The sequence below is a fragment of the Paroedura picta genome, chromosome 2 (assembly GCF_049243985.1).
Source record: "Paroedura picta isolate Pp20150507F chromosome 2, Ppicta_v3.0, whole genome shotgun sequence".
In the NCBI taxonomy this organism is placed as follows: domain Eukaryota; kingdom Metazoa; phylum Chordata; class Lepidosauria; order Squamata; family Gekkonidae; genus Paroedura; species Paroedura picta.
The window spans coordinates 168,563,893-168,587,003 of record NC_135370.1 but is presented as its reverse complement, the minus strand read 5'-3'; the positions used below and the strand labels follow the sequence as shown (position 1 = coordinate 168,587,003).

Here is a 23,111-nt window from a genome sequence, read left to right as displayed (position 1 = left end):
TCCTTGAGCTCACCCTCACTCATCTTGTAGATGCGCCCTTTGGGTAGTACCGCCCCCTCTGGGATGTTGATAGCGCAGTCCGTGCGGCGGTGTGGGGGTAGCTCGTCCGCTTCCCGCTCGCTGAAAACGGCTGCGAGGTCTCGGTACTCTGGCGGGACCTCGGGCTCTGGTATCTCCTGCTGCGCCGCCGCCGCTCCCCTGGGACGCGCCGCCGTCCTCTTGTGGCTGGAATTCTCGTGGGGGACCCGATGCCGTGCACCCACCGTCAAGTCGAACTTCAGGGTCCCCGCCCGCCAGTCCACCACGGGGTTGTGTTCCTTCAGCCAATCCAGGCCCAACACCGCCCGATATCCCGCTACGGGGACCTGGATCAGCCACCGCAGCTCTTGGTGGTCCCCTATGTGGATGGCGATAGGACCCACCTCCTCCCCGAAAGGTCCCCCCTGAATCGGGCTGCCGTCCATCTGGACGAAAACCAGGGGAACCTTCCGAATGCGCTTCGGTAGCCCCAAAGCCCGGGCTATCTGGGGGTGGACCATGCTGTGGTCGCATCCAGAGTCCAAAAGAGCCTCCCCCACCCAACTTAGTCCGTTCTCCGGGTTCCGGAGCTCTAAAATTACCACGTTCGGAGGTCGCGCCTCATGCTGTAGGGGTTTTCCCTCGCACCGCGGGACCTGCTGCCCGGCGCCGTCTACAGCAGGTCCTGGCCGTTTCCCGTCGCCTGGGCGCTTCCCGGTTCGTTGCGGAGGTCCTCCGCCCGGCGTGCCTGCTGGGGGCGTGTCGCACCTCCCCCCTGGGAGAGCCCGCGGTCCTCCCCCCCTTGCCGTTGGCACGCTGCTGCGAAATGTCCTGACCCCCCGCATTTCAGGCACAGACCTTCCCGGCGTCTCCTTTCCCGCTCGGGGTTCGGGGGTCGTTTGGGGCGAGAGTTGTCGGGGCCCGGTCTCGGCGCCTCGGCTGACCCGCCTTTGGCCTCCCGGGGGGGTGCGGCGGCCCAACCCAGGCTGGCTTCCAGCTTGGCGACCACAAAACACCACCCCTCCAGTGTGGACAGATCTTCTTCCGTCCCCTTGATCACGGCCCATTCCCTGAGCTTCGGGTTAAGGCCCTCCCGGAAGTACTCGATTTGGGTCTCCTCGTTCCAGGAGAACACCTTGCCTGCTTCCCTCCGGAAAATGTCTATATAGTCCATAACCCCCCTAGTACCCTGTCGAAGTCCCTTGATCCGACTCTTTGCCTTGTCCTCAGCCTGGGGGTCCTGGAATCGTCGGCGGAGCGCGACCACGAAGTCCTGCAGGTCCCGAGTTGCCGGGTCGCCGCGCTCGGCCAACCCTAGGTACCACTGACCCGCCTTGCCCTGGAGACACGAGGCCACCCCCCAGACCAAGTCCTCGGAGTCCTCATACCGGTCTCCATACCTCCGGGCATGCGTCAGCGCGTGGAGGAGGAACTGCGGGAGGTCGTCCGGCGTCCCGTCGAAACGCGCCTTAAGCTCTGGGGGGGAACGTTTTGGAGAGTAGTCCGACCCCCTCCGGATCCGGGATTCTCGGCGTCCGCCGTCTCGTCCTGCTCCGCTCCACCGGCTACCAACTTGCCCAACGACGCCGTGCCGCTCCCTGCCTTGCACGTCGCTCCTGCGTTGGTCCGGCTCTCGCCGCCCCGTCGGCTCACCCGCTCCCCCGAGATCCTCTGCTGTCTCGCCTCTCCGCTGGCCGTCTCGCCTACTCGGGACTGAAAACTGCTCCGGGTCGGGGTCCGGGGCCCGCTCACCAGTGCCGGGCTCGTCCTCGTCGCTGGAGACGTCCTCACTCGACGCGATCCCCTCCGCCGTTGTATTACCAGTCCCTCCGGGCCCGGCCCGAGCTTGCTCACGGGCTTCAGCTGCCTGCAAGCGCCTGGCCAAGTCCGCCATGGCCCGCCGCAGGTCCTCTAGGGATTCCTCAGGTCCTACCGGGCGAAGCACCTGCCTCAGCTGGGTGACCCAGGTTGGGGCCAACCCCCCAGACCTCGGCGCGCTCCCCGCCGTGCTTGGGAACCCCATGGCCCGGCGCCTTCCCTTGGCCGCCGCTGCCGAGGGTCTCGGGGTCCCGGACAGCTGCTCCTGGCCCCCCGATTTTCGGAGGAAATCTCCCGGGGACATTAAACTCATGTTCCCGGGGTTCGTGGGGGTCGAGACCGCCCCGTTGCTTGAAAACGCCATCTCTGGATCCGTCCCGATAAGCGCTCGGATGCGATGCCGACCCTGGAGTTCGGTGGGAAGCTCTTACGATGTCGGGGACCCGCTTGCTAACTGAAAAAACAGGGTGCCCCTTTGAAGAAAACGTCACGCCAGGCCTGGTGAACGATACAACAGGAACAAGCTTTATTTCAGCAACGTGGAGTCCGCTGGTATGGAGTAAGAGCTTCCACTGAACTCCAGGTGGAAACTCCCTTTTATACAAAACCCACCTCCTTAGGCTGTATTGCCCCACCCAGTACTTGCGGAGGGAACATGCTGATACAATCATGACTCATGCACATATGCGAGGTTTTCCGGGGTTCCTGATGGCCCATTTTCCTGGAACAAAGGGCCATCTCCGGGCCCTTGTCAAAAGGTGGAGGGGGACATTGAGGTTCTTTAGCGGCCATTGCCACCTCAACGATCGGGTGGGGCGCCCAGCTGCCGGCTTGCCTATGATCACCATGCCCTACCTCCGTGATCGCGGGCGCCTCTGATGGCGGGGTTCGGTCCGGTTCCCAAGCCACCAAGGACCGAACCACGACACTGCCAAACATCTGTAAACAAAGGAGAGACAGAATCTGTCCAGTGGCTTAATTAAATATAAGAAGATACAAAGTCTCTTATCATATTTATTTAGAGTCAAAGTCTGGCAAAGTCTAAATAAGTCTGGCAGAGTAAAGTCTAAATAAATGTGATAAGAGACTTTGTATCTTCTTATATTTAATTAAGCCACGGGACAGATTCTGTCTCTCCTTTGTTACAATTTTGGAATCATCTACTTTTTTTCGTGCAAACATCTGTAAACAGGCTGAGAAACTAACAATCTGTCGAAAAACTGACTCCCTGTTCATGATCGGCGAACAATGCATGAACCAAACCGAAATGCGTTCTATCATTCCTAATGCTAACAGTTCAAGTCAGGGGTCCCTACCCTTGAAAAGTGTTTGGGCACCTTTGGGATGCTGACACAGGGTGGTAGGTGCAACTACACAATCATCACTGAGAGACGGGAAGCCAACCACAAAATGGCCACCATGGGAGGTGGAGCTGAGCATGCGCAGAGAGGAAGCCCAAGAGCAGGGGTCAAGAGGAGGTCAAGAGGAGCACATTTTAAAACTACAGAGGGAAAGAGGAGTCAGAGAGAGAATAAAAACACTGGAGCCGATAGCTGCCCCTGAAATGTTAAGCAGAAACCTGGCATTTTGGATGGCCACCTTTATCTGTGGAGGGGTTTGGGGGAGACAAGTTTTTCAAAGGTTTTCTAAAAATTTGCACGGTTATAGCAGAATTTGTTTGCTGTGGACAGTTCCAGTACTAAGTAAACGTTCTGATTCCCCCTGACGAAGGCTGCCCGGTGAAACACATAAGGGTTTTGTATAATAAATGAGTCATCTATCACCTGCCATTCTTCCCGTTTTGTTCTGTTGGCACATTGTTTCTTTGTTCTCCGTGACAGCATGCAAAATATCTCCACGATGCCTCCACTCAGGAATCATTGTGTCTGGCTCTTGTGTCCCTTTCTTGCATGCCCAGGAAAATGCCAATCGCCACTTTAGGATCAGTTTTTTTGTGGGGGCAACATCTGGGCATGGAAGCAGAGGAAGAAGAAAAGGAGAAGGAGAGAAGGAAGAGGAAGAGGAGGAGGAAGAGGAAGAGGAAGAAGAGGAGGAGGAAGAGGAAGAAGAGTTGTTTTCTGTACTGCATTTTTCACTACTGGAAGGAGTCTCAGAGGAGCTTACAACCACCTACCCTTTTTCTCCTTACAACAGACACCCTGTGAGGTAGGTGGGGCTGAGAGAGCTCTGAGTGGGGAATCAAACCCAGCTCTCCATATTACAGGCTGCCACTCTTAACCACACCAAGAAGTCCTGAATAACTGACTGGCAAACATGGTAAATTGGCTAAGAGTGAGCCAACTGAAACCTAACCCTGGAAACACAGAGGTCATGCTGGCAGGGAAGATGGAGATCTTGAAAGGCATTATGCTCCCCACTTCTGATGGAGTTCAACTGACCCTTCCTGGCTCAGGTTGAGAGCCTCGGGGTTATACTGAACCCTGCTTTATTACTGGAAATGCAAGCTTGGCATAGTGGTTAGAAGTGCCGACTTCTAATCTGGCAAGCCGGGTTTGATTCCCTGCTCCTCCTCCACCTGCAGCCAGCTGGGTGACCTTGGGCTCGCCCCAGCACTGATAAAGCTGTTCTGACAGATCAGTAATCTCAGAGCAGTAATCTCTCAACGTCACCTACCTCACAGGGTGTCTGTTGTGGGGAGAGGAAAGGGAAGGCGACTGTAAGCCGCTTTGAGACTCCTCCAGGTAGAGAAAAGTGGCATATAGGAACCAGTTCTTCTCCTTCTCCTTCTCCTTCTCCTTCTCCTTCTCCTTCTCCTTCTAGGGCCCTCCCTGCTTAGCCGATTGGGATATACCTCCCTTCCTTCTATTATTTTACATACCTTTCCAATTGAAACATTTCCCGTATATTAAGGATAATTTTGCCCTTAAAATAACACGTGATTCACCCCGAGGCCATTGGATAAGTTCCCTGACCTTGGTCATTCTTTTTGAGGTCATTTCCCTCAGCCGAAATCATCCCGCATGTCAGCGGTTTGACTTCGATTACTCTTTCCGACTCCTTCCTAGTCAGAGCTACAGGAAACTGGCAAAAAAAAGGCCTTCTGAAGTGAGAGAATTTAACACCATGCCAGTTTTCGCCTCATTATGTCTTATCAGTCTCCCTCACCTTTTGCTCCTTCCTTTGAGAGGAAGCAGTTCTGTTGTTTTCCAAGGGGCCTGGGACTCAGAATTCCTGGGTCTCCTCCTCTGCTTCACAGCAGATTTCCAGCAGGACTTTGGGTTCAATGAGCCTCCCTCAGGGAGCGAAGGTTGCCACCCTTCCTTGAGCAGAGGAGGAAAACAAGCCGTGCTTCCGTGCCATGTGTTAATTGAGTTAAATATAAGTGCCTTTTCAGGCATCTGGTGGTTTGCTGTGAGGCTGACCTAAAAAGAACCATTCGGTGAAGTGCCACTTTAAAAAAAAAAGGATAACTGGAAATGTGTACAACAAGCCAGCAGGACTTAGTTGTATTTTGCAGCTTGGCGTCAATGGAATCGGAGGCAAGTAAAGGGATCTCGGTCCCTTCAAATGCCTTGACTCCGGTTATCCGGCGGTCCAGGAAAATCCCAAATATTTTCCTGATTTTTTAGGCTCGACCATTTTGATCGTTGAAAAAGTAATATCGGGCTGCAATAATGTCCCCAAAAGACTCTTATCAGTATTTTTCGGGGATTTTTCTGCCTCAGATTAGCTGAATGCACACCCAAAAATCAGACCATCGGTGTGTTGAGGTCAGTATTGCGTGCTAAGACTAGCAGTGGCTCTCCAGGGTCTCAGATGGAAGTCTTTCACATCACCTCCCACTTCATCCTTTATACTGGAAATGCGGGGGATTGAACCAAGGACCTTCTGCGTGCCAAGTGGGTCTTGTACCACTGAGCTGCAGCCTCTTCCCCATTTCAGCTGCCATCCCATGAACAACTTCTCAGACCTAGAATCATAGAATTTTAGAGTTGGAAGGGGCCTCCAGGGTCATCTAGTCCAGCCCCTTGCAGAATGCAGGGAATTCACAACTGCCTGCCCACCCACAGTGACCTGATGGGGGGAAAATTCTGTCGCCCCATCACTTTTCTCTCATGGGTGGAACCGCACCACTCCCAGTGACCAGTACTGGTGACAGAATACAGTTCCATCTTCTCAATCTCCCATTCAAGGACTGCTCCAGCCCTTCAAAATGAGAATGTTTGGGGCGTTATGTTTCCCAGTTTCCTAACAGTAAAATCCCTCTTTAAGTGTTGATACAAATGCAGGGTTGCTTTGAGGCCCCATTGTAGCTGCACTGAAGCCTTCTGTCTGTTGTCCACCAGAATAGTTCCAAGTTTCTATAATCCTACTTAGGTGCCTTATGAGCATTGCTGACTTTTTGGGCATCTTTCCTGATAATTCCCAGGTTATAGCCTCAAGTGACCTTGTTGGCCTGATCTTGTCAGACTTCAGAAGCTAAGTAGGGTCAGGCATGGATGGCACTTGGGATGGGAGACCACCAAGGAAGTCCAGCCAACGGCAAAGCAATCTCTGCTAATCTCTTACCTACAGGGTCACCAAGAGTTGGCTCAGAGGTGTAGCGTCTGCTTTGCATCCTGAAGGTCCCAGGTTCAATCTCTGGCACCTCTGTGTGAAAGGATCAGGCCGTAGGTGATGGAAACCAGAGCAGAGTACCTCCCTGACAATCTGGAGGGTGCTGCCAGGCTGAGTAGGGAATACTGACCTCATAGAATAGAACTGTAGAATTGGAAGAGACCTCACGGGTCACCTAGTCCAACCTCCTGCACAATGCAGGAAACTCACAACTACCTGCCCACCCACAGTGACCCCAATTCCATGCCCAAATGGTGCCCTCCGAACCAGAATCCATGGCCAGTCTAGGCTGGAGGAAATTCTCCTCCTGACCCCAAAGTGGCGATCGGCATTTCCTTGGGCATGCAAGAAAGGGGCACAAGAGCCAAGCACCGACACAACCCTCCCTGCAAACCCACTCACAATCTGCAGGCCTCAGCAGACCTATGGCAGGTTCATGTGTTCACGTGACTTGATAGGGCTTTCTACCACCAAAATTAAGCAGGACAGTTAACGCCTGTGTAAAGTAGCCTGACTTCCAAAGTGGGACAGTAAAGAAAATAGTTGCTTTAGATAATATATATGCCCCAACCTGATGGCCCAGGCGAGCCGGATCTCATCAGATCGCAAAAGCTAAGCAGGGTCAGCCCTGGTTAATATTTGGTTGGGAGACCTCCAAAGAATGCCAAGGCTGTGACACGGAGGAAGGCCACGGCAAGCCACCTCTGACTGTCTCTTGCCTTAAAACCCCCACGAGGTTGCTGCAAGTCAGTTGTGACTCAACAGGTTTCCACCTCCATAAGGCCTCAATTCAAGCAATGAACAATGCCAGCTTCAAAAATGGGATGCCCCCAGAACATTCTCAGGTTATCTGTACTAAAACAGCCAAAGGGCAGGATAAATTCAGAGAGACCGGCAGCGTTAGAAGAAGAAGAGTTGGTACTTATATGTCACTTTTCTCTCCCCAAAGGAGTTTCAAAGCGGCTTACAGTCGCCTTCCCTTTCCTCTCCCCACAACAGACACCCTGTGAGGGAGGTGAGGCTGAGAGAGCCCTGAGATTACTGAAGAAGAAGAGCTGGTTCTTATATGCCGCTTTTCCCTACCCAAAGGAGGCTCAAAGCGGCTTACAGTCGCCTTTCCTTTCCTCTCCCCACAACAGACACCCTGTGAGGTGGATGAGGCTGAGAGAGCCCTGATATCTCTGCTCTGTAAGAACAGTTTCATCAGTGCTGTGGCAAGCCCAAGGTCACCCAGCTGGTTGCATGTGGGGGAGCGCAGAATCGAACCCGGCATGCCAGATGAGAAGTCTGCACTCCTAACCACTACCCCAAACTGGCTCTCTAGCCCGTATCAGCAACGTAAATTAGAAATCAAGCGGCATCCCAAAGACCAAGCTGCTCCTGGACTTCTGTTTTAGTTAACCTAACAGCATGTGAGGGGGAAAAAACCCTTTAAATAGAAAAAAAAAACCTGATAAAGTTTAACACTCACACTGATCACATTCTCTGGTCTTGGGACCGCAGATCTTTATCCTTTCAGTGTTCTAGCAAAGGCCCTTCTGCCTCTCCCTTCCTTCCTTCCTTCCTCCCAAGCATGTGCTCCTTTTCCATTTTATAACCCCCTAATGGCTTCTAGTGCCTCATGGCTTGCAGGAGTTTGCAGGGAGGAGCTGTTTCAGGACTCTGTGGCCCGTCTGTCTGCTCGGCAGCCTTGGTGGCGTGGAAAAGGGAACAGCTGTGCTCCGGGAATGAACGTGTTGCGTGTTCCCTTACATAACTCAATGACGTGTTATGGGCAGGGTTTGTTATGTGAACTGATGCACTGGCATGGCCACAGATGTGCATGATCAACGCACCCAGGTGCTGCTTTGTTGCTTCTGGGAGTGGTGGGGAAGGTTCACAGCTTGATGAGCAGGAGGTCCCCGGTTCAATCCCCAGCATCTCCAGTTAAAACGCTCAGGCGGTAGGATGACAGATGAAATTCCTGAAGCTACTAAAGGTAGATGAGAAGCCAAAGTAAAATGTGAGAAATTTTATTTATTTTATCTACATTTTAATAGTCTGCCTTTCTGTCCTGGACTCAAGGCAGGTTACCCAGGGTCAGGCCAATCAACAGGATGTTGAGGGAGCCCTGATATTACTGAAGAAGAAGAAGAGTTGGTTCTTATATAACAAACACCCTGTGAGATAGGTGAGCCTGTTATTACTGCTCGGTCAGAACAGCACTATAAGGACTGTGACTAGCCCAACGTCACCCAGCTGGCTGCATATGGGGGAGCGCAGAATCAAACCCGACTCCTAACCACTACACCAAGCTGGATGAGAAACCACTGAGGAAGGGTGTCCTGAGGGAAGTAATGGCCAACCCCCTCTGCTTTTCACTTGCCTTGAAAGCCCCTTGCTGGGGTTCATCAAAAGTCAGCCAGTCAGTCAATTTAATTTTTCTATTTATATCCTGCCCCTCACTTGCCTCCTGGGGCAGCTAACAACTTTTTAACTTACAATACAATATAACAACTATACAATTAAATAAAACAGCTCCCACTGGACGGCACTGTGTACCCAAACACAAAGGGCTGAGTGAAAACTTTTATTTTTTAAAATTAATTTATTCTTAGACTTTTATCCCGCCACTCTCGAGAGACAAATATTAAAAAATCCCACAAAATCCCATAAAACCCCCAGGAAAATCCACAAGAATGGCAGCCAAATCCCTCCTAACCCCTGAACAGACCAACCTAGGGGTGGGGTGTGCAGATATAATGTCTAGCTTGAGGGGGAGCCATATTGAACTTAGCCCTGGCCTCAACCAAAGACCTGGCAGAAGAGCTCCATTTTACAGGCCCTGCAAAACTGTGACAGCTCCCTCAGGGCCCTTAGCTCTTCTGGGAGCTCATTCCACCAGGCTGGGGCCAGGACTCAAAAAGCCCAGGCCCTGATGGAGGCCTGGCGTACTTCTTAAGGGCATGTCCACACCCTTTCATACCCATTGCTAGTTCCGTGTTGGAAAGTTCCTGTAGATTTGGGGGGGGGGGGGCTGAGAGGTCAGGGACTGGGGGGGGGGACCCTCAGTGGGTCCACCCATTCAGGCCACCCTTCAAAGCCGCCATTTTATCCAGGGCAATTAATCCTGGTCAACAGGAGATCAATTGTAATTCCGGAGAACTCCAAGCCTACCTGCAGGGGGCAGTATAGAGAACTCCGGAGAACTCCAAGCCTACCTGCAGGGGGCAGTCACAAGGGGGCAGTATAGAAGCCTCAAAATAAATGAAATAACTAAATAAAGGTAAAGGTATCTCCTGTGCAAGCACCGAGTCATGTCTGACCCTTGGGGTGACGCCCTCTAGCGTTTTCTTGGCAGACTCAATACGGGGTGGTTTGCCAGTGCCTTCCCCAGTCATTACCGTTTTACCCCCCAGCAAGCTGGGTACTCATTTTACCGACCTCGGAAGGATGGAAGGCTGAGTCAACCTTGAGCCGGCTGCTGGGATTGAACTCCCAGTCTTGTGGGCCGAGCTTCAGACTGCATGTCTGCTGCCTTACCACTCTGAGCCACAAGAGACTCAATAAATAAATAGTCTGTCAATAATTCCACAGAACCAGGTTTGCCTGTTGCATGACCAAGTCCAGGAGACTTTTATGGCTTTCTTTCCTCCCACTCCCCGTTGTTGCTCCAGTCTGACGCTAATCTGCTCAACTCTGGTTTGGAAGACATGCGCTATTATGTTTGACTTGGCATGACATGTGAATTAGCCCAAGTGCGTGCCTACTGGCTAGAAATGCTTCTCTACGGATGAACATCCACTCTGGCTGCAAGGCAAACCCATCAGATGACCACTCGGCCACACAGTCTGCTGTAATGCATCCTGAACTCAATCTATAACAACAGCAGAGGGGTCAAACCAGATCCGAAAAGCAGGTCAAATGACATGGTGCATAAGCATTGGAGTATTTATTTATACTCCAATTTTTCTACCCACTGGCGACCTAAAACTGCTTATGAAATCACACTCCCTCCTCCATTCTGTTCTAACAGCAACTCTGTGAGGTATCATAAAATCATAGAGTTTGAAGGGGTCACACAGCATCTAGTCCAACCCCCTGCGCAATGCAGGATCAGCCTCAAGCATCCAGGATAAGTCTCTTCCAGCCACTGCTTGAAGACCACCAGGGAGGGGGAGCTCCCCACCTCCTTAGGCAGCCCCTTCCACTGCTGAACTAGACTCACAAAATCCTAGAGTGGGAAGGGGCCATGTAGGCCATCTAGTCACACCCCCTGCTCAAGGCAGGATCAGCCTCAAGCATCCAGGAGAAGGATCTGTCCAGCCGCTGCTTGAAGACGGCCAGTGAGGGGGAGCTCCCCACTTCCTTAGGCAGCCCCTTCCACTGCTGAACTAGACTCCTAGAATCCTAGAGTGGGAAGGGGCCACACAGGCCATCTAGTCCAACCCCCTGCGCAATGCAGGATCAGCCTCAAGCATCCAGCATAAGTCTCTGTCCAGCCGCTGCTTGAAGGCCACCAGGGAGGGGGAGCTCCCCACCTCCTTAGGCAGCCCCTTCCACTGCTGATCTTCTCTGGCTGCGAAAAAAAAAATTCCTGTACGGTACCTTTCTACATGTACTGCAGGCCCTACCCTCTGTGCCCAACAAGAACCACTCTCCACCCTCCTCCAAGGGACAACCTTTCAAGAGAGCAGTCATATCTCCTCTCAGCCTCTCCTCCAGGGAGAGAGCAGACCAAACTCACCCTGCCAGCTTCCATAGTAGAAGATTTAAACTGGGTTACCCAGATCCTTTTCTGACACTCTCACCCAGCCTTTTATCACCTATTGACCATGGAGGAACCCCTGAAATATGAGTATCCCTGGAAGTGATGTCATGCCCCTTCAGAGCAGCGTGGAAGAAAGATGGAAGAGCCAGCCGTTTACCGTTTCCATTGTGAAGAAAGAGAATAGGCCTGTAGAGCAACAGGAAAGGTGATTCAAGTGGGTAGCGGTGCTGGTCTGAAGGAGCACAACAAAGATTTGTTGATCTTAAAGGTGTTATTGGACTCCGATTTAGGAGAGGGGATGTCAGTGGCCATCCAAAATTCTTGGAAAGGCTGTGTGGCTCCTGGAGAGTGCTCACACAGCCCCAGAGCTGAAGAAGAAGAAGAAGAAGAAGAAGAAGAAGAAGAAGAAGAAGAAGAAGAAGAAGAAGAAGAAGAAGAAGAAGAAGAAGAAGAAGAAGAGTTGGTTCTTATATGCCACTTTTCTCTACCGAAGCGGTTTACAGTCACCTTCCCATTCCTCTCCCCACAACAGACACCCTGTGAGGGAGGGGAGGCTTAGAGAGCCCTGATATTACTGCTAAATCAGAACAGTTTTATCAGCGCCATGGGGAGCCCAAGGTCACCCAGCTGGCTGCATGTGGGGGAGTGCAGAATCAAACCCAGCATGCCAGATTAAAGTCCACACTCCTAACCACTACACCTAGCTGGCTCCCAGGAACCCTGGCTGGGAAACCCTGCACTAACCACCAGAACATGCTGGCAAAAGCTACAAAATTCAGCTTCCTGAAGGTCTCAGATTTTGTTTTGTAATAAGCCCAGTTTCTCACGTTCAGAGTTGCAAGGATTAGTTCAAATACAATATGTGTGGATAAGACTGGTGAAACCTCAGAAGCAAAGGGGGTGAAATAATAAATTTTCCATTAGTCACATATTCAAGAATCAAAACGTTGGTCTATCAAGGCCTGTCCTGTCCTGTTTACTCTCACCAGAAGTGGATCTCCACAGTCTTAGATACTTTTGTGTTCTCAATGTAAGGCTGCAAGAGTGGTTCCCCTAAATCAGGGGTAGTCAAACTGCAGCCCTCCAGGTGTCCATGGACTACAATTCCCAGGAGCCCCTGCCAGCATTTGCTAGCAGGTGCTCCTGGGAATTGTAGTCCATGGACATCTGGAGGGCCGCAGTTTGACTACCCCTGCCCTAAATGGTCAGTCCATATTAAGGATTCTGTCTCTTCCAGCTAAAATTCAGACATGGCATCAAAGCTGTGGAATTCGCTCACCAGGGAGATGAGTCCGCCTCTGTTCTGTTGTCTTCTGTGAGCAGCTGAAGATTTCCGTTTTGTCTGGCGTTCCATTTTGGCCCTCCTTTTTGCTTACTTGGATTGGTTTATCTGTTCCACATATTTCTGGTAAGGCCTAGGAGGAGGAGCTGGTCTCATGGCTTAAGTGCCACTCAGCACTTAACAGCCACTCAGGGAGGTTGTCCTGCCCCTGAGTGCCTCCTCCTCCAACCGGTAAGTTCCAACCCTGGAACTTACAGGAACAACCTCAATTCCGAAGGGCCTGCAAAACGGAGCTCTTCCTCCAGGTGTTTGGTTGAGGCCAATGAGATGACGGCACACCACTTAGGACCCTCCTCCAACATCCTCTCCCATCCTGGACCAGAAGGGAGCAGTTCAACTGACACCGTCAGCCAAAGTGACTTGATATAGAATCATAGAATTTTGTGGAAGGGATCTCCAGGGTCATCTAGTCCAACCCCCTGCACAATGCAGGAATCTACTTAATATATATTTTAATTTTTTAAAACGCTTTGTGGCTTTATTACGTTCGTACATCATTTCCGTTGTAAACCGAACCGAGAAAGCTGTGTCATCGACATCCAATAATAAATAAATAAATACTGTTATGCTGTGAGAATACCAGAACACTCATAAGATCGCCCATGAGATCCCAGGTCCAATTCCAAAGAAAGGCTCTCATACAGTAGGACTGGAGGCAAAAAAAACAAACAAATAACCTGCCTTGGAGGTAACACCTCCCCCGAGAGCCCCCCAAAACCAAGCCTCAATACAACACTAAATTAAATGGACCAAAGATATGATTCTGTATACAATGTACATTTACACTCAAAGGTTAAATTGCGTTAAAAAGGTAAAGGTAAAGGTATCCCCTGTGCAAGCACGGAGTCATGTCTGACCCTTGGGGTGACGCCCTCTAGCGTTTTCATGGCAGACTCAATACGGGGTGGTTTGCCAGTGCCTTCCCCAGTCATTACCGTGTTACCCCCCAGCAAGCTGGGTACTCATTTTACCGACTTCGGAAGGATGGAAGGCTGAGTCAACCTTGAGCCGGCTGCTGGGATTGAACTCCCAGCCTCATGGGCAAAGCTTTCAGATGGCTGCCTTACCACTCTGCGCCACAAGAGGCTCTTTAAATTGCGTTGCCTATGGCAATTCATATACACACAGATATACACACTACTTTGCCCCCTGTGAGACGGCACAGCGGCCAATAAGGAAAAAGAACCCCCAGAAGTCCAGGTAGCCGCCAAACCAACCAGCCTGCTTAACATACCCAACAGCCAAAACACGGGCTTGAAGCCTCCTGCTTTCCAGACAGGAAATAACCACCATCTACAGTGCAGTATAGCTTACTTCCCCCTTCCTTCCTTTTGCCAGGAACTCACAAAACACTCAGCTCACCAAGATCAGGGACACGAAACGCTGCCTTTGTCCAGGTGACGTGTGGGTGGGTGGCAGACCTGTTTCCTTGCCACCTTATTCCCCCCCTCCACCCCCAACAAAGGCACTTCAGTCGAGAAAGGTATTATTTCAGACCCAAGCATCACTCAAACAGCTATGACTGACAGGTGGCCAGTTAAGGGGCGGGTGTGCAGCGCCGGTAAACAGGGGCTTTGCAAGACCCTCCATGTACCAGGGGCTGCAGCCGATGAAACTGTACACAGTGTTATGAATGGGCTTGCCGTGGGATAGCTGCAGTTCTATGCAAAAAAGAAGCCCTGCCAGCTCTGTGCTTGAGGTTCGTACAATTTTGGACAGCCTCAAATACCAGCAAACCTTGCCAGGGGTAATTGGTGCAAACTGGGAGGGCTCATTCATACCACCAGGGAGTCAGTGGGAAAACTGGCCACCCCCCTCGCTAGCCTAACAAACAGACAGCCACTTCTGGCTGCTTACATCCACCAGAATCTGCTTTAGAAAATCAGCCTACCCATCCAATTTTCCCAGTCTGGGACTCTGCCCAAAGAGAATGCTAGCTAGTGTGGCCTAGTGGTTAGAGACCAGATCATGGGAGGTGATGGTGTTCTGCTTTGGTTCAGCCTCACTTGGAGTACCGTGTTCAGTTTTGGGCACCCCAGTTGAAGAGGGATGTAGACAAACTGGAACATGTCCAGAGGAGGGCAACAAAGATGGTGAGGGGTTTGGAGACCAAGACGTATGAAGAAAGGTTGGGGGAGCTTGGTCTGTTTAGCCTGGAGAGGAGACGACTGAGAGGGGATCTGAAAACTATCTTCAAGTATTTCAAAGGCTGCCATGTAGAGGATGGAGCAGAATTGTTCTCTCTTGCCCCAGAGGAATAGACCAGAACGAATTGGATGAAATTAATTCAACAGAAATTCCCTCTAAACATCCGGAAGATGTTCCTGACAGTCAGAGTGGTTTCTCAGTGGAACAGGCTTCCTCGGGAGGGGGTGAGTTCTCCATCTTCGGAGATTTTTAAACAGAGGCTGGATGGCCATCTGACGGAGAGGCTGATTCTGTAAAGGCTTAAGGGGGTAACTGGTGACAGGGGGTGAGCGATAGGGTTGTGAGTGTCCTGCATAGTGCAGGGGGTTGGACTAGATGACTCAGGAGGCCCCTTCCAAATCTATGATTCTATGACCCCAGCTATGAACAGCAAGACCTGGGTTTTAAACTTTTACTTTGTCATGATGCATGCTGGTAGTATTCTTCTTATGCTAGTTATGCTACCTTTCAGGGCCGTTGTGAGGATACAAATGTGAGAAGGAGACTATGCATGTTGCTCTGAGCACCTTGTTTGGGCAGGTGAGCGCAGAACAAAAATCAAACCAAGAAAGGAAGAAAAAAAGAGTGCAGGTTTTCAGCACCAAACAACACGAAACATTCTAACACCATTTCGGTTGGTATTCAGAGAGAAAGGCTCAACACCTTCGGCTCCACATGAACATGCTGCCTTTAAAAAAAAACAAACAAAAAAAAAGCAGTCCATAGTGGATTCATTATTTCTATAAATGAAATTGTAGGTGTGATATTTGCCAACCTGATGGAAAAATGTCAAAAAAGGGAGAGAAAAGGCGGCTTGCTTTTTCACACTGCCGGGTTAACTGCAAAGCACAAAGAGAACCCTGCTTTGCCGAAGTTAGATGTGGACTAAATTTGGACTCTTTGAAGTCTCTGCACTGGGCAAAAGTGGAACAAATGAGCTCTCAGTACTGATGCCACCACCACGGTAAGCTGCCGGTTCGATCCCTGATCAGGATGCTTGGCTGGTGCAAATAATTATCCTAAACATTCTTTACCTCCAATTCGACTTCCAGGGGGAGAGGACAGCTGGATGCACAAACCCTTATGCAAGCCAGATGTGTGTGTGGGGGGCACAGAGGCTTAATATGACCAGAGCAGGGGTAGTCAAACTGCGGCCCTCCAGATGTCCATGGACTACAATTCCCAGAAGCCCCTGCCAGCAAATGCTGGCAGGGGCTTCTGGGAATTGTAGTCCATGGACATCTGGAGGGCCGCAGTTTGACTACCCCTGGACCAGAGCATCAATGCATCTAAGTGAGGCTGTCTACCAGCCCAGCCTTACTTCCAACTGAATGCACATTCCTATCATGCTTGGGCCAGTCCATTACTATACTGTACACATGACAAAATCAGAGTCCAGTGGAACCTTTAAGACCAACAGAGGTTTATTCAAGGCGTGAACTTTCGAGCGCAAGCACTCTTCCTCAGACTATGATCAAAAATGATCTCTCCACCTTGAATAAATCTCTGTTGGTCTTAAAGGTGCCACTGGACTCTGATTTTGTTGTGCTGCTTCAGACCAGCATAACTAACCACTTGAACCTATACTGTACCTGGTTGGGTTTTGGGGGTTGATTGAGGGTTTTTATATCCTGCTTTCCATTGTCAGAAGGAGTCTCAAAGCGGCTTACAATCAGCTTCCCTTCCTCTCCTCACAACAGACATCCTATGAGGCTGAGAGAGCTCTGGGAGAAACGGCTCTGTGAGAACAGCTTCTAACAGGACTGTGACTAGCCTAAGGTCACCCAACTGGCCGCAAGTCGAGGAGCGGGAAATCAAACCCGGCTCGCCAGATTAGAAGCTGCTGCTCTTAACCACCACCCCAGGTTGCTTTTTTGGGAGAGGGGCAGGTGGATCCAAATCAAGAACCTCTCATGTATGCCTGAGCAAGGGTGGATATCTGAGGAGATGGGGGTGCAAATTAGAGAAAGCCATGGGACTAGAGAGCTTGTATGTAATCAGAATGCCTTAAAACTAGGAACCCCCTGCTGTGTGGATAAGCAAGAGTGGTTATTTGGGAAACAAAGCAGAGTACACCATAGGAAGGAAGGAAGGAAGGAAGGAAGGAAGGAAGGAAGGAAGGAAGGAAGGAAGGAAGGAAGGAAGGAAGGAAGGAAGGAAGGAAGGAAGGAAGGAAGGAAGGAAGGAAGGAAGGAAGGAAGGAAGGAAGGAAGGAAGGAAGGAAGGAAGGAAGGAAGGAAGGAAGATGCAATGTCCAGAATAGTGGAAGGAAGGAAGGAAGGAAGGAAGGAAGGAAGGAAGGAAGGAAGGAAGGAAGGAAGGAAGGAAGGAAGGAAGGAAGGAAGGAAGGAAGGAAGGAAGGAAGGAAGATGCAATGTCCAGAATAGTGGAAGGAAGGAAGGAAGGAAGGAAGGAAGGAAGGAAGGAAGGAAGGAAGGAAGGAAGGAAGGAAGGAAGGAAGGAAGGAAGGAAGGAAGGAAGGAAGGAAGGAAGGAAGGAAGGAAGATGCAATGTCCAGAATAGTGGAAGGAAGGAAGGAAGGAAGGAAGGAAGGAAGGAAGGAAGGAAGGAAGGAAGGAAGGAAGGAAGGAAGGAAGGAAGATGCAATGTCCAGAATAGTGGAAGGAAGGAAGGAAGGAAGGAAGGAAGGAAGGAAGGAAGGAAGGAAGGAAGGAAGGAAGGAAGGAAGGAAGGAAGGAAGGAAGGAAGGAAGGAAGGAAGGAAGGAAGGAAGGAAGATGCAATGTCCAGAATAGTGGAAGGAAGGAAGGAAGGAAAGAAGGAAGGAAGGAAGGAAGGAAGGAAGGAAGGAAGGAAGGAAGGAAGGAAGGAAGGAAGGAAGGAAGGAAGGAAGGAAGGAAGGAAGATGCAATGTCCAGAATAGTGGAAGGAAGGAAGGAAGGAAGGAAGGAAGGAAGGAAGGAAGGAAGGAAGGAAGGAAGGAAGGAAGGAAGGAAGGAAGGAAGGAAGGAAGGAAGGAAGGAAGGAAGGAAGATGCAATGTCCAGAATAGTGGAAGGAAGGAAGGAAGGAAGGAAGGAAGGAAGGAAGGAAGGAAGGAAGGAAGGAAGGAAGGAAGGAAGGAAGGAAGGAAGGAAGGAAGGAAGGAAGGAAGGAAGGAAGGAAGGTCATCAGGTCTGAATGCCTTTCTTACCAGCCTTTTAACAATTCACACACTGAGGGTCCCAGTTAAATGGGTAAATGGAAGGCCGCTACAGGGAGGAGAGGGCTATGCAGTTGTGCTACCCCCTTCCTCCAGCTGAAAATGGCTTGCACAAATCGTTGGTACCTTCACTGAGGAAAACATCATCATCATCAAAATGTCCAGTAAGACCAACAAAGATTTATTCAGGGCGTGAGCTTTCAAGTGCAAGCACTCTTCCTCAGACTAAGAACTCCTTACAGGCCATGGGATATATAGCAAAAATTAATTCTGTAACATTAGTAAACTGTGTCCACGCATCCAAATACAGCCAATGATAATTCTTTGCCAAAACAGCCAATCAATCCCCTTGAAATTCAGTTGTCGTTCACAACTACATGGGAGAAATAAAAACTACCTGTGAAAGTGATCAAAGGCTTCACACCACCATTGCTGCTTGCCCCATCTGTTTCCATACCAGTGTGAAACTTTCTTACAAGGTGGTTGCCGGTAACTATCTTATCCAAGGCCAGGGAGCAAACTCAAATGCCATAACATTACCATTACTTTACAATCATATTATCACAATATCACAAATAAAATAAATTGTGAGGAATATGGATACACGAGTTGAACAAGGTTAGCATGAATACTGAGATAAAAAACTAGGTCTTTGTTGAGTCAGGGTAAGTCATGATTTGGAGTGTTGTAATAACTTGCATTTCTGCAATCTGCACTGGCAGGGGCTCATGGGAATTGTAGTCCACAGGCATCTGGAAAGCCAGGGATTAGCTGACTCGTCATAGAACAATAAATAAGGTGTTGTTCTAATCTAAATTCATTCTCCCTCTCTTCTGTCCCGCCCTTATTTATTTCTGACCTGCTTCATTTCTTCTCCCCGGCTTGGGGAGAACAGGGCCCCAAGGCAGCTTACTTTCCTCCCCCTGTTTATCCATATTATCCTCACACCAACCCTATGAGGTAGGTTAAGCTGAGAGTATGTGACGAGCCCAGCAAGCTCTCATGGCAGAGAGGGGATCTGAACTCGGGTCTCACGGTCCTAGCCTAACTCCTCCGTGACGCTTCCTCTCCGATATTTCTAGCTAGCTGTAAACTCTATGTACGCCTAGCCTAATTTCAATAAATACAATGCATTAGGTCGAAGGCAGGCGCGAGATGTTGCAGTGGGTCCTGCCCCCACTCTTTCTCATCTTAGAAGGTTAAAGTAGAGCAGGGGTAGCCAAACTGCGGCCCTCCAGATGTCCATGGACTACAATTCCCAGAAGCCCCTGCCAGCAAATGCTGGCAGGGGCTTCTGGGAATTGTAGTCCATGGACATCTGGAGGGCCGCAGTTTGGCTACCCCTGAAGTAGAGGGTGGGTGTAGAACTCTCAAAGCATCGGTGTGATGCAGCAGCAGAACAAAGATGTGACTCTCAGTCTGGGCCATTAATACCCTTGACAGTTCTCTCTCTTCCCCCACATGCAGCAGTGGTGTTTAAGAGCAACAGCTTATAATCCGGAGAGCCGGGTTCGATTCCCCACTCCTCCATGTGCAGTCAGCCGGGCGACCTTGGGCAAGTCACTCTCTTAGCCCCACCTTCCTCACAGGGTGTCTGTTGTGGGGAGAAGAAGGGAAGGCGATCGTAAGCCACTCTGAGACTCCTTCAGACAGTGAAAAGCAAGGTATTAAAACCCATTCTTTTTGTTTCCCTTCTTCTTAGAGTAACTCAGCCCAATCTACCTTACAGGGTGTCTGTTGTGGGAAGAGGAAGGGAAAGTTGTTTGTAAGCTATTTTTGGACTCCTTCAGGTAGTGAAAAGCAGGGTATTAAAAAAAACTGCTGTCTTCTTCAGACAGCTGGGTGACCTTGAGGCAGTCAGAGTTCTCTCAGAGCTCTCTAAGCCACAGCCGGAGCATTGAACTAGGACCTGTTGGAGACACAAGCTCCAATCCCCACTATGCCGCAGAAGCTTGCTGGGTAGCCTGTCCTTGCCACTCGGTCTCGCCTACCTTACAGGGCTGTTGTCAGAATAAAACAGAGAAGGGCAAATGCATTTGTGAGCTCCCTGGGAAAGTAGAACTCCGTCTTAAACAAATACTAGAAAGAACTCTGTCACGTTGGGGGGGCGGGGCTGCTTTGCACGATCCGCTTCATGCACCATAAATGTGCATCTCAAAACATCATCCTCCGTGAATGTGAGAAACGCACGCTGACAGACATGTGCATCAGGCAGCAAAGCAAAGACTAGAATCCCTGCCGGGTGTTTGCTCGATACCAAGCAACCTAGGTTCGCTACCGTGGGAAGTGTGAATTGGTTTCCCAGCATGGCTGCAAACATACAAGCACATTATTTTTTGTTAGTCTCCTGTAGAACGAGAGCAGGGCCTACCGGACAGGTGGAAGATGAACTAAGCCCTGTCGAATCCTCTCCACAGTCAAAGCGTTATAGGTCTATATGAATAACGAATTGGAGGTCTACAATCTACAATCTTTTCATTGATACCCGTACAGGCAGCTGTTGTTCCCAGTGGAGCTGATTCAGTATCACTTTCCTTATGCGCACTTATGTACCCATGCACGCGCGCACTGCAAAATGCTTTGTTAAGTGAAGATAAAAAGCTGCAGGCCCGCTGAGCACGATGCTCAAGGACCACGCTATCTGAATTCGAGCAGAGAAGTCTTGGGTAGCATACACCCCTTCTGCACCCTTGCAGCCGTTCGCCTGCTAGATCTTCCAGCATAACCATCACCGATGCCCAAACGTGGCATCTTCTCTGAAACAAATCCATCTCTTCCGTTTCCACAAAAGGAAGTTTTCACCCGAATACTAGAGGGCAGTGCTCTTGCGCCCTGCTCCCCCCTTTCCCCCACCCACCCACCCACCCACCCACATGCTCTCCCAATGACACTCGTTTGCACTTCTGCACATCAGTTGCGCACTGCACATGCCACAGGCAGATGGATTCCTGTTTGCACGGGGCTACAATTCCAGCTCTCCACCAGTGAAAAACCTTCAGCCCCCCCCCCCCCCAACAACCCCATCAATGTAGGTTTTTCCACAAGGTAATTCAGCAAAAGGTGCAAAACTCAAGTCTAAGCAGAGAAAGGGAGACAGGATTCTGGGGGGCCCTAAGAAGTTTCGGGGAGGGATAAGAGGACCCAATCCTCCCAAGTTCCTCTGGCTGCCTCTCCAAAGAGTTAGTTACCTGAGGAAGGGAGCTTTGCCTCGCAAAAGCTGATAGCCCGAAAATCTTGGTTTCTTCTAAGGCGCTACAGGACTTGAACCCGGCTTTTCTCCCGCAAGCCAGCGGGCTACACTGGGAAACTAGCATCTCTCCGCTCGGGGATCTTTTGGCTCTTTGATTTCTCGGCTTTCTGGTCTAGATTTAGAAAAGCGTACAGATGCTGGCAGAGACAAGGGATCCCTTTGCAACTCCTCTGGTCCATTTTGTCCTCTCATTCCTGAGTCTCCATCTTCGTTGCTTCCTCCCCAGGTTCCCTTCCGCCAACCTCCATGCTCCCAGCTCTTCTCCTTCTCCTGCTGCCTGCTGCCCCAGCCCCGCTCCCTGTCCCTTCCCTGCCCAGGGACCCTCCGTGCAGCGCAACCCTTCCGCCTGAACCTCCGGCCCGCTGACCGGGAGGGAGCCCCGCGGAACCCAGCGGGACATCGGAGCTTACCTCGCCTCTGCTCCCCAAGAGGAGGCGTTCTGCGACCGGCTCTCCTCTGCCTCGGTCTGTCCCCTCTGCCCACGGCCAGCGACAGTGACAGCCAGCAGCATAAACTTTCACACCCCCTCCTGCCTCTTCCCCCCCCCCCAAAAAAATAATCGGAACCGTCGCTTGGAGCAGGGGTAGTCAACCCGTGGTCCTCCAGATGTCCATGGACTACAATTCCCATGAGCCCCTGCCAGCAAATGCTGGCAGGGGCTCATGGGAATTGTAGTCCATGGATATCTGGAGGACCACAGGTTGACAACCCCTGGCTTGGAGGATTTGTCTACTGAAAGCTCTCAGCTCGGGCTGCCATGTGGAGCCTCCATGGGCACAAGCAGTGTATCTGGTCTCAGCCAACGGGTGCGCAGTCCCCTGCTTGGGGGCGATCGACCGGCCCAGCTTGGGACCCTCCCCGCTTGACCCTTCCTGGGGTATTTCCAGTGCAGCCTCGCTTGGCTCGGCTCCTTTCTCGCCGCCGCCTGGCCCCTTCCCCTGCCCGCTCCACGAGCCCCCCGGGAAGCCCGCTGTCCCCTCGCCGGAGGTCCCACTTTCCCGGGATGGGCTCCCCGCGGGGCAAGAGCGCATCTCCCGGAGCGCGTCTCCCGGAATCCCCCTGCCGGCGCCGGGAGCGCCAGTCCCCGGCCGCTTACCTGCCCTGGGTGCGGCTGCAGGCGGCGCAGGGCGGCTCCGAGGCCGGGGCAGAAGCCTCAGCAGCAGCGGCAGCAGAAGCAGCACGGCCGCGGCAGCGCTGGCCAGGGGACACGGGCGGGCATGCTTGGCGGGCGCCTCCGGCTCCGGCTGCTCCTGCTGCTCCTGCTCTTGCTGCCGGGCGGCTCCGCGACTTCCAGGAAAAGGGGCGGGGGCGGAGGGAGCGCGCGCCGGCAAACCCCTCCTCCTCCGCGCTCCGGGGGGGACTGGGGGGCTCTGCGCCGCGCGGCTCGGCCGGGGGCAGGCAGCCACTCCACCGGTGCAGCCGCTTCTCGGCTCTCGACACAGCCGGCGTCGCGGAGGGCCCGTGGAGGTGGAGGAGGGAAGAGAAAGGGGGTCGCGGCGGCTCGGGAGCTGGGCGCGGGGGCGGGGGTTGGGGTGGGGTTGTGGGGCTGGGTTCGAATTCTCCCAGGCGAGGGGAACGCCTTGGCCTTGGGGGAGCCAGAGGCTCCCGGCCGTCCCTGTCGCCAAAACGGAAGAGCATGGGGGATTTGGCTGAAGACACTTGGAGAACTGGGTTTGATCTCCCGCTTCTCTACTGGGTTTGATTCCCCACTCCTCCACATGCAGCCAGCCCAGGGTTCTCCCAGAACTGTTCTCGCAGAGTTCTCTCAGCCTCACCTATCTCACAGGGTGTCTGTTGGGAGAGGAAGGGTGGGCGATTGTAAGCTGCTTTGAGACGCCTTGAGGGAGTAAAAAGCGGGGTACAAAACAATAGCTCTTCCTCCAAAATAATCATGGCAATGACAGTGTTGTGTAGTGGTTAAGAACAGCGGCTTCTAATCTGGCGAGCCGGAATTGATTCCTTGCTCCCCCACATGCAGCCAGCATGGGCCAGTCACAGTCCTATTAC

General features: G+C 51.6%; 1 protein-coding gene across 4 annotated transcripts in view; it reads right to left on the bottom strand.

Annotated features, from left to right (window-relative positions):
* The window catches only part of LBHD2 (LBH domain containing 2), an 84,423-nt gene extending 62,012 nt beyond the window's left edge, over nt 1–22,411 (bottom strand). Inside the window, exon 1 of one of the 4 annotated variants that reach the window (XM_077323768.1) lies at nt 22,201–22,411. The gene's annotated coding sequence lies outside the window, so the exon portion shown is untranslated. Of the gene's footprint in view, nt 1–7,885; nt 8,076–21,042; nt 21,179–21,514; nt 21,649–22,200 lie in introns of those variants that run through there. The other 3 variants (XM_077323769.1, XM_077323771.1, XM_077323770.1) reach the window with 3 other exon arrangements.
* Between the last annotated feature and the right edge of the window lie 700 nt (nt 22,412–23,111).